The sequence below is a fragment of the Leopardus geoffroyi genome, chromosome C3 (assembly GCF_018350155.1).
Source record: "Leopardus geoffroyi isolate Oge1 chromosome C3, O.geoffroyi_Oge1_pat1.0, whole genome shotgun sequence".
In the NCBI taxonomy this organism is placed as follows: Eukaryota; Metazoa; Chordata; class Mammalia; order Carnivora; family Felidae; genus Leopardus; species Leopardus geoffroyi.
Window position 1 is genome coordinate 74,611,043 of NC_059338.1, and position 9,441 is coordinate 74,620,483.

The 9,441-nt window shown below is 51.0% G+C and overlaps 1 long non-coding RNA gene across 2 annotated transcripts; it reads right to left on the reverse strand.

The window, feature by feature from the left end:
* Positions 1-278: 278 nt before the first annotated feature.
* Positions 279-4,573, reverse strand: LOC123586661. Of its 2 annotated transcripts, XR_006706883.1 has the most exons (4): positions 4,287-4,573; positions 3,626-3,738; positions 2,650-2,744; positions 279-774 (listed from the first exon to the last, which is right to left on the reverse strand). It is a non-coding gene; the product is annotated as an uncharacterized LOC123586661 (long non-coding RNA). The 2 variants fall into 2 exon arrangements; XR_006706882.1 differs by having other exon boundaries at positions 3,626-4,573.
* Between the last annotated feature and the right edge of the window lie 4,868 nt (positions 4,574-9,441).

A 9,441-nucleotide genomic window follows, 5' to 3' on the forward strand; every position in this document is an offset into this window, starting at 1 on the left:
CTTTCTTAAACTGCAGAACTTGTCAGAGTTTCTCATAGTCCACTGGATATCGTAAGTCTCCAAGAGAAGTCTATGTGAGCCCCAAATGCCAAATGTACCGGGTCATTTTGTCAAGGAGCATCTTGAAGGTCTAGGGTTCTTGGAACCCACTTTGGGAAACACTGACAAAGCCTGTGGAAAGCAATAAAATGGGTATCAGCTGTCAGTATACTTTTCATAATTGTTACTGTTGCTTTATTACTTATTTATCAGTTGAAATCATACAAGGGACCTGGATCTGAACAAGCCCAAGATCATGTTTCAAAATTCACAAACGATTTTCTGAATAGAATTTCATGCTGGATTCGCTCAGGCCCATCTCCTGTGAGTTTCGCCAGCTTTAAAACATACACATTGAAAGCAGACAAATCCCTTCTCTCCTTGCTAATTAGGATGACGGATCGTAGAGCAGGGATCATCCCATGTCACAGTAGAGATGATGCCATGGCTTTTAATTAACCATACAGGGATTTGAGTGACATGAGAAAAGCAGTGACGGTCCTCCAAATGCACACGTGCTTACTCACACCCCAGACACACCAAGTCTTCAAGGACCAGTGACAAGGGAACAGTGGATGCCAACACCACTTAGCATTTTCAATTGCCCCTCTTTCCACAAGATGAGGTAGGGAAATGCAGACCGAGAAGAGGAGGCAGGTTCACACCACTGGCCTTTCTCGAAGACTTCTTGGGGGTACGTTCTTATTCCTTAGACACTTTCAGTCCCATTGTCACCTAAGTGGTGAATGGTTTTCCATTATTTCCAAGCACATTCTTGTACCCAGTGAGTACTGCTGGCCTTTAAGCCTGGCCCACATCCCCAGGCTGGGACTCCACTTCTGGGTTCTTATGTAGGGTCTGCTGTTGACTTGCTGGGGCATTTGTGAAGTTTCCTTCACCGTCCACCCTCCCTTTCTATGAGGCTGGATCCATTCTGCCGTGAGTGCCTTTGGGCTATGGCTGGCCTTGACTGCTTTATCCCAATTCAGCAAACATTTGGTGATCACCTGCTAGTTCCTGGGCCCTGGTTGTATGTAGGAGCCCAAACTCACTTCTAATCTCAAGGCCAAATAGTCTAGTTGGGTAGGGAAACATGGACACACAAAAAATAATGCATATACTGTGTAACTCAAGGGGGCCTGGAGTGGCCTGGTGCCAACCGCTGGGCTTCTGCCTGCTGAAAGAGCCACCTATGGCTGCCCACCACCCTCCCTCCCCTTCCCCCCGCCACGGCCTCCCCAAGGGTCAGGCCCCCGTGACCCTACATTTCAGGCTGCAGATCACAGGACATGGCTAAGGAGGAGAGAAACTGCCAGTCTGGACTGTTGTGGGGCTCGACTTTACTGGGACTGAAGGCCATTCACAGACACCCACATGGAGGCTCAGAGAAGTCAAAGTTTTGTCTGTTGTCACTCGGCTAAGAAGTGGCAGTCTGTTGTCTCATCTCCTCTGTGAGGGGCGGGGCTGGTGCTTGACTCAGGTCTCCTTCATGTGGCAGGTGCCCCCAGCCTCCACAACGGCTCCTCAGTGTCCCCTTCTAACATTTGTCCTTGCCTCGGAGAGCGTGCTCCCTCCCTGGGGACAGCCTGCAGCCAATGACTGGCCGATAAAGGAGCACAGATGGCCAGCCCCCTGCCTGCCGGAGCGGGGAAGCAGCTCTGTGGAGACCCTCCCCACCTGTGATCTGGCTCAACAGAGGCCCCTCCCCTGCTCTGCCTCCCTTACTTCCTGTGGGTCACCCCCTCAATGAGTCAGGTGAATCCCACCCCTGTCTCAGGCTCTGCTCTCAGGGCCTGACCTAAGATATACTCCAAAACCCAGACCCCCGTCCATGCCATGTTCAGGATTACCACCAGCCTTTCTCTGTCCTGACGTGTGTCCTGGGATGCTGGCTGGTAACAGTGAAATATGTCGTAAAGTGTCACTGCCTCCTGTCTTCCAGGCTGTTTGGCCAATGGCTGGCTTGAGGTGAGGGGTAGAGGAGAGAGAGGTTGGGGTATCTGCTCGTCTGCTCCTGCCCTGCCTTGCTGCCCAGTCACAACCTGTACCCATCTCTGCAGGGCTCCGGCTTTGAACCCAGCTCCTAACACCAAGTCTTCCCCTCTCCTCTTCTCTAGGGGTGGCCATGTCTCCCCCACCGACTGCTACTGGTCCCAGCTGGTCCCGACTGCTACTGATCCTTTGTTAGGGTCCCTTCCGGCAAGAGTCCCTTTGTTCCTAGTCTCTGCGACGTTCCTGGCTGAGGGGGACATCTCTTTTCTGCCGGGCACCTGACTGCCTCAGCTTTCCTCTGACAGGTGGATTCAGATTGATTGCCAGTGGCTGCCTGCAGTGGGGTGTTTTGAAGGATTTGGGTGTTTCCCCAGCAGGGAGAGTGCTGTGATCTATTAGTGATGCCTGTCAGTGTGCAGCAGGGGAGGGTGACATCAGTGCTACCCGTTGGCGGTCCCTGAACTACAGGCTCAGTCCCTGAACTCCCTTCCAGCTCAGACTTCTAGACCCATTTATGGACAAAGGGATGAGCTTGCTGACCAGAGCAGCCTACAGAAGATGCTGGCCAACAGGCTGGCGGCTTATGGTCACGGAAACCCGTGGTGCTGTGGGAAAGACCTGTTCTGTGTGGCCGGTTCACCTTGACCTTGTAGTTTATGGACTCTGAGGTGCTGGTGTCAGTGGCGGACCGCTAGGGGGCGGCCTTTCACAGGCTGCTGACCGGCAGGTGAAAAAAAAAAAAAAAAAAAAAAAAAAAACCAAACAAACCAACCAGGTGGTCCACTGAATGCAAACCCTTCCCTCTACCGGTGAAGCTGGCGTGATGTCATCACAAAGGCACCATTGGAGCCAGGAGCTTGTTTTCAGTTCTTCCCTCTGCCCCCATTATCTCTCATAAATTCATATTTTCATCTAAAACATTATTGGATCAGCTATTCTAGGCTGAATTCTGTGGTACGTTCTGAGGGGGAATAAGAATAACCCCACAGCCCTAAGCCTATGAGGGCAGGTGGGGCGCCCTAATCACACGGGGTCCATTACTGAATTTGATCTCAGTTATGGAGGTGGAGGGGCTTTCGGGTGGCTCAGTCGGTTAAGTGTCCGACTTCAGCCCAGGTCACGATGTCACGGCTGCTGAGTTTAAGCCCCACATCGGGCTGTCTGCTGTTAGTGCCGAGCCCGCTTCAGCTCCTCTCTCCTCACCCCTCTCTGTCCTCCCCCCATTCCCGTCCCTTCCCTTCTCGCTCTCTCAAAAATAAATAAATAAAGGAGATTTAGTTAAAAAAATAAAATAAAGTATGGAGGTGGAGAATGGGGTGGTGATTTTAGACAGGGGGACATTTCCCCCATGGAAGACCTGAGCTAGGCGAGCTATGTGTAGGGGTGAGTCAGGTTAGGGGCTGGTGGGTTGCTGGTCCAGGCAGTGGGAGCCAGAGCCAGAAAGACCCCGTGCCAGAAAGATGAAGGGATTGGAAACCAGGCTGGAGCATTTGGACTCCACTGGGGCCGAGCAGATCGGTGAGGAGGAAAAGCAGAGGGAGGCAGGTGCATCGGGCTGGCTGGGGCCGGAACACATGCATGCGGGGGGGCTGACCTGGTGCGTCCAGCGAATGCTCCCTGAAGCTGGGGGTTGCTGAGCAGGAGACACAGTCTGTGTGTGATGACGACACCGCGTGTGTCCCAGGCTGTGTGAGGCTCAGTGGGGTTCTGCGTGGGAGCATGTTCTGTAAGCTCGGGGGCAGAGGTCATGCTGTCAGGGAGCCAGCACTGGAGCCATTAGTCTCCTGAGTGGCAGCAGGTGAGGTCCCGCTGATGCCCACCCAAGTTCCCTCAGCCCTGCGGGGCCAGACCTCCCACAATCCGTCCAGAAGTGCGTTTCCCCCCTCCCTCCCCTCCCCACATGCATCCACCTTTTGACTTCATGGCTCGGGCTTTTCCAAGCCCCCTGTATCTCCCTTTCCTCCTCAACCCATCCCCGGAAATGGCTTTAAAAACTCCCTTTGGGGTCTCTCTGACCTCTCTCCTCAGGACCTTGTAGGCTCTGTCTGCCCCAGATACCCAACACTTAACAACTCTGTCTGTGGCGACTGGAGGCCACCTAGGAGGGGCAGCGGGTGCTGCAGCCACGGGGATGTCCCATCCAGGCTCCCAGGCTCTCCTCTGGATGTCCTTGCCTTCTCCTTTACCCTCCAAACTTCTATTTGCTCTTCAGAACTCAGTGGACTGACCTTCTCTGAACCCCCAGGACAACCGACCTGCCCCTCTCTGCTCTCCCAGAGCTCCTGTCCCCACGTTCAGTGGAACAGGCAGGTGGCTGTGGGGCCGGCTTCTCCCTGGTCGGGTCAGCTGCCTGAGGGCTGGAGGCGTCTTGTCCAGGGCCCAGCACGGGGCTTGCGCTTAGTGGGGCATCAGCAAAAGCCCATCCGGATATGAATGTGTGAGTCAATGAATAAAAGAACACAAGTCTACGGGGACATTGCTCCCAAAAATGCATGTGGAGAGAAGCCCCCTCGCCCCCTGCCAAAGTGTGGTGTGCTGAGGGACGAGCCCACACATTCTAGGAAACGCCTCTCAGGCTGCAGAGAATCATAAACAGATAAAAATTCCATTTTGTCTTCAGCTCTGTGTTCCTTTGTGAGGCGTCCACAGAGAATCAGCCCAGATTCCAATTAGCAGCCCAGGGCCCAGGACCTGGAGGGTGGCTCTGTTCCCTCCCATTGTGAGCAAGTGAACCAGTAATAAATCCCCAATTAACAAGAGGGAACATTGATTGAACTTTTTTCCCCCTTGTCCTCCACTTTTGTTTGGTGCTCCCTGTAAACAGGCTGTGTGGCTGGCGTTCAAGAGGAAAGAAAATTGAATTTAAAGTTATTTTAAGCTTGCCATGATTAATGTCTTGCCAGGTAAGCCATGAAAAGGGATATCAAAAGACCAGAAAAATAATTCTACTCTTAAAGCAGCAAAAGCGATCTTCCTGTCTGCATATGTATGTATCACAGAGACCCCTGTCTTAGCTCGGGCTGCCGTAGCTGGGACACCACAGGCTGGGCAGCTCACACGACAAATATTTGTTTCTCACAGCTCGAGAGTGTAGGGACTCTGAGGTCAAGGTGGTGGCAGATTTGGGGTGTAGAGAGGGCTGCCTTCCTGGCTTACAGACAGCAGCCTTCTGGCTGTGTATTCACGTGGCCTTTCCTCAGTGTGTGCTCATGGAAAGAGCTCTTTCTTCTTTTTCTTATAAAGGCACTAATCCCATCATGGGGCTCCCATGGCCTCATCTAAAAGTAATGATCACCCAAAGGCTCCACCTCCAAATACCATCCACCACACTGGGGGCTTGGGCTTCAACATAGGAGTTTTGGAGGGACGCAGACATTCAGCCCAGACAATCCCTTCACAGTAAACAGGTATGAAAACATAAGCCCTCCACGCAGTTGGTAGCACAGCATCTCGACACACCTATGTGATGGGTTCATACCCAACGTACCCATGAAGAGCACAAAACGCATGTGGGTACATCCTATCCTTAGGGCACACGGCACCTAGACGCGTTCTACAGACACGTGGCAATAAACGTCATGGTCAAAAGTCAGGTCAACTTTGCGACCCTAGAAGCCAGGTTAGGATGGTTACCTTCGCCAAACCCACCGTCCTCGTTTTTAAAATGGTGATGCCGGGGCGCCTGGGTGGCGCGGTCGGTTGAGCGTCCGACTTCAGCCAGGTCACGATCTCGCAGTCCGTGAGTTCGAGCCCCGCGTCGGGCTCTGGGCTGATGGCTCAGAGCCTGGAGCCTGTTTCCGATTCTGTGTCTCCCTCTGTCTCTGCCCCTCCCCCGTTCATGCTCTGTCTCTCTCTGTCCCAAAAATAAATAAACGTTGAAAAAAAAAATTTAAAATGGTGATGCCAATCCTAGATTTGGTAGGATTTCATGAGATGTTATACGTGAAACATTAGCATGGAAGCTGGTGCTACTGCATATGCACACATGCTATAAAGGACATATATTTCCTCCTTGCATATAAAAAGTAAAGATTGAGTTATCCTGTGTGTATGTGTGTAATAATAACTATATATATATATATGATCTGACATATATATAACCTGAGTTAGAATACTGCTTTCAATAGTATTTCCTCAAGTATGATGTTTGTTACCCATTTCATCACGATTCAAAACCAAGGTTGGGATTTGGACTTGGGTCTGGATCCACATCATGTCTTTGCAGTTTTGCAAGATATTTAGCCTCCCTGAGCTTCAGCCTCCTCCTCCGTAAGGTGGGAAACGGACTTGCCTTAGAGAGCTCAGAGAGGAAACCAGATAGTTTATGAGTTTGTTCATTCCACAAGCATTGCCTTGGTCCCCGAGCCCCAGGGGGAAGAGGATGGAAGGAAAACTACTATGGAGTTCCAGCTCCCAGGACCCCCACCCCACCCGGGGCAAAGCAGGCTTGGGAAAAAACCATCCACTGCAGCCTACGGCAGGTGCAGGGGTGACCAAGAGAGGGGCCAGCAGTTTATGCTGAGTCACATGATGGACAAGGGGTCCACGGGAGGAAGGCCAGCCCAGCAGATTCCCTCTTACAGAGGCTCTTCCCTAGCAGTTCTTAAAGCCTCCTGACTCCCGGTGTCCCTTGTCTACAACATTAGGGAAGATGTTAAGAGAGACCCTGTTGGTGGCAGGACATCCTCATCGTTTGACCACCATGTCTCCTGCATCCCTGCAAGAGCGCCTCCTGGCCCCTGCCACACCTTGTCCGGCAGCCGGAGCAATTTTCATAACATGTAGATCTGGAATCCTGTAACTTCTCCTGATCTCCCCTGGAGAGTCTTGCCTCTCTCACGGTGGAAGCTGGTTTTCTTTCCCTCAGGCTGACCCACACCCCCTCCTCTCCTGCTGTCTCCTGCTGTCTCGCCTTGCTCGTTTAGCTCCAGCTACACCAGCCTCCTTCTCGTTCCCAGAATAAAGCTGGACTCACTGCCTCCCTGGGGGTGTCTCCGTCCCCTCTCCTGCTGTGTCCTCCACCCAAAGCACCCCTTCTCCCGAGTCCACAGAGCTGGTTTTCTCTCTTCCTTTAAGTCTGAGTGCAGAGAATACCTGCGGCATTTCCTGTTCCCTGAGGAAGACATTGAGAGGGGGTGCTCACTCAGGAGGGGGGGCTGGAGCCTGCTTTCAGGGGTGAGGGAAGGTGGGTTGGCAGAACCCAGAGCGGCAGCCAGGATGGTCCTTCCAGTTAGAGGTTTGGGGCCAGGTCTTTGGACCCCAGCACCGACCAGTCACCGGGGAGGGTGGATGTCTTGGGGGAGGCAGCTCTCTCTGGGTGAGGAGGAGCAAATGTTCCATGAGCCCCATGAGACTGGTTCCGGCTGAGGGCACCCCAGTCCCCACGTGTGTCAGTTTCCATGGTGATGATCTGTTCCTCCCCACCCGCCCCCCCCCCCCCCAGGGAGGAAGGGGTCCAGCACAGCTTCACTTGGCACTGAGCAGGTAGTCGATCTCTGAAAAATGGTTCCGTATTAGAGGCTCAGTGCTGATCTTGGTTGTTGACAGGATGCACATGTGTGGCTGCAGAATCCAGGGCACCCTTGATGAGAGGAACCCAGGCTTTACCTTCCATCCCTGCCACCATGGTTACCATGGTTACCGTGGTTCCATTTATGGGAAATTCTGGCCACATGGTCAGTTGATGCTCTGTGATCAGGTGTTCCTTCTCAACCAGGACCAACTTTCACCCTGGCAGGTATTTATTGGCATGGCCTTGTTCCAGATACTCGGGTCCACTTTGGGATTCTCCTTATTAGGGCTTGCCAAAACCCTCCTGTGGCATCTTTTCCTACCACAGACACTTCTACTACCCTAGGGCCTGTCACTTCCCAGGGCTCAAGTGGCAGTGTATTGGCAGTGTAGCCTGAACCTTGTTCCGATCCCACTCAAAGCTGGCAGCCTCTGTGTCACATAGTAAATAAATTGGAACAGTATTCCAATGTGCAGAATATGTACTTCCTCTAGAACCTGGTGAAAGCTGTCAGATATAGCGCCTCCTTCTTACTGGGAGGAGGGAGGTGTGAATGCAATAATTGGGCATTTTTCTTTGGTGGGAAAGTCCCAGAATACCCCAGACCACTGGATCCTTAAAATCTTAATATGGTTTATTCCCACCCTTTGGAGCACAGGTTTCTTTTTTTTTTTTTTTTTTAATTTTTTTAACGTTTATTTATTATTGAGAGACAGAGAGAGACAGAGCATGAGCATGGGAGGGGACGAGAAAGGGGGAGACACAGAATCCAAAGCAGGCTCTGAGGTGTCAGCACAGAGCCCGACGCAGGGCTTGAACCCACGAACCGTGAGATCATGACCCGAGCCGAAGTTGGACACTTAACTGACTGAGCCACCCAGGCGCCCCTGGAGCACAGGTTTCTTACAGAGATCTTATTCAACATTCTTGCTGTATCTTGTGCATCTCTCCCAATTAGCAAGATGCCACTGATGTGTTAAAGCAATGTGGTATCATGTGGAATGTCCAAACAATCTGGGTCCCTTCAGACTCTGATATTTTGGGGAGGAGAAGGTTAATAGAGCCCTGGGCAAGATTGCAATCGTACACAGGCGTCCTGAAATGAGAAAGAAGTGATTTGAGGTGTCCTTCCTGCTGGGACTGGGGACAGAGTGGCACAAAATCAATGGCTGCCCCATGAGCCTGGAGCGCCATTAGGGACTGAAAAGGTGAACCATAGAATAGGAGAAGATATTTGTAAAGCAATCATCTAACAAAGGACTCATATCTGGCATATTAAAAAAATACCTAAAAATCAATAAAAGTAGATATGGAATCTCACAGAAACCCCAAACAAAGGCTTGAGCAGAGGCATCACAAATGTACCATAAATACAAGAGAAGATGGTCAACTTTATAGTTATGAAGGAAATAAAAATCAGAGACACTACGAGATAATGCCAAACATGAAGGACTATGAAACCACTAAGGGCTACACTGATAAACACTGGCGATACCAGGTGTTGGTAAAGATGCTGAGCAATGGAACTTACACATTTTTGTTGTGGGGACTCATCAGTTCAATGGTTTTTTACACCAGCATGCTCTAAGACTCCACAATTCCATCCTCCTGTATCTCCCTGAAAGAGTTGCACACATATATTCATCAATTCATACTAACATGCACGTTCAGAGCAGCAATTTCATAATCACCCAAAACTGGAAACCACCCAGATGTCTGTCTACAGTAGGGTAAATAAATAAGGTGGTATGTTCAGTTAGTAAATACACTAACAATGAGAAGGCATGAATTGCAACTATAGACAGTACTGTGGGTGAATTTCACAAACTATTTTGAGGGGGGAAACATACAAAAGAGGACATACTCTATAATTCTATTTGAATGAAATTTTTAAAAAT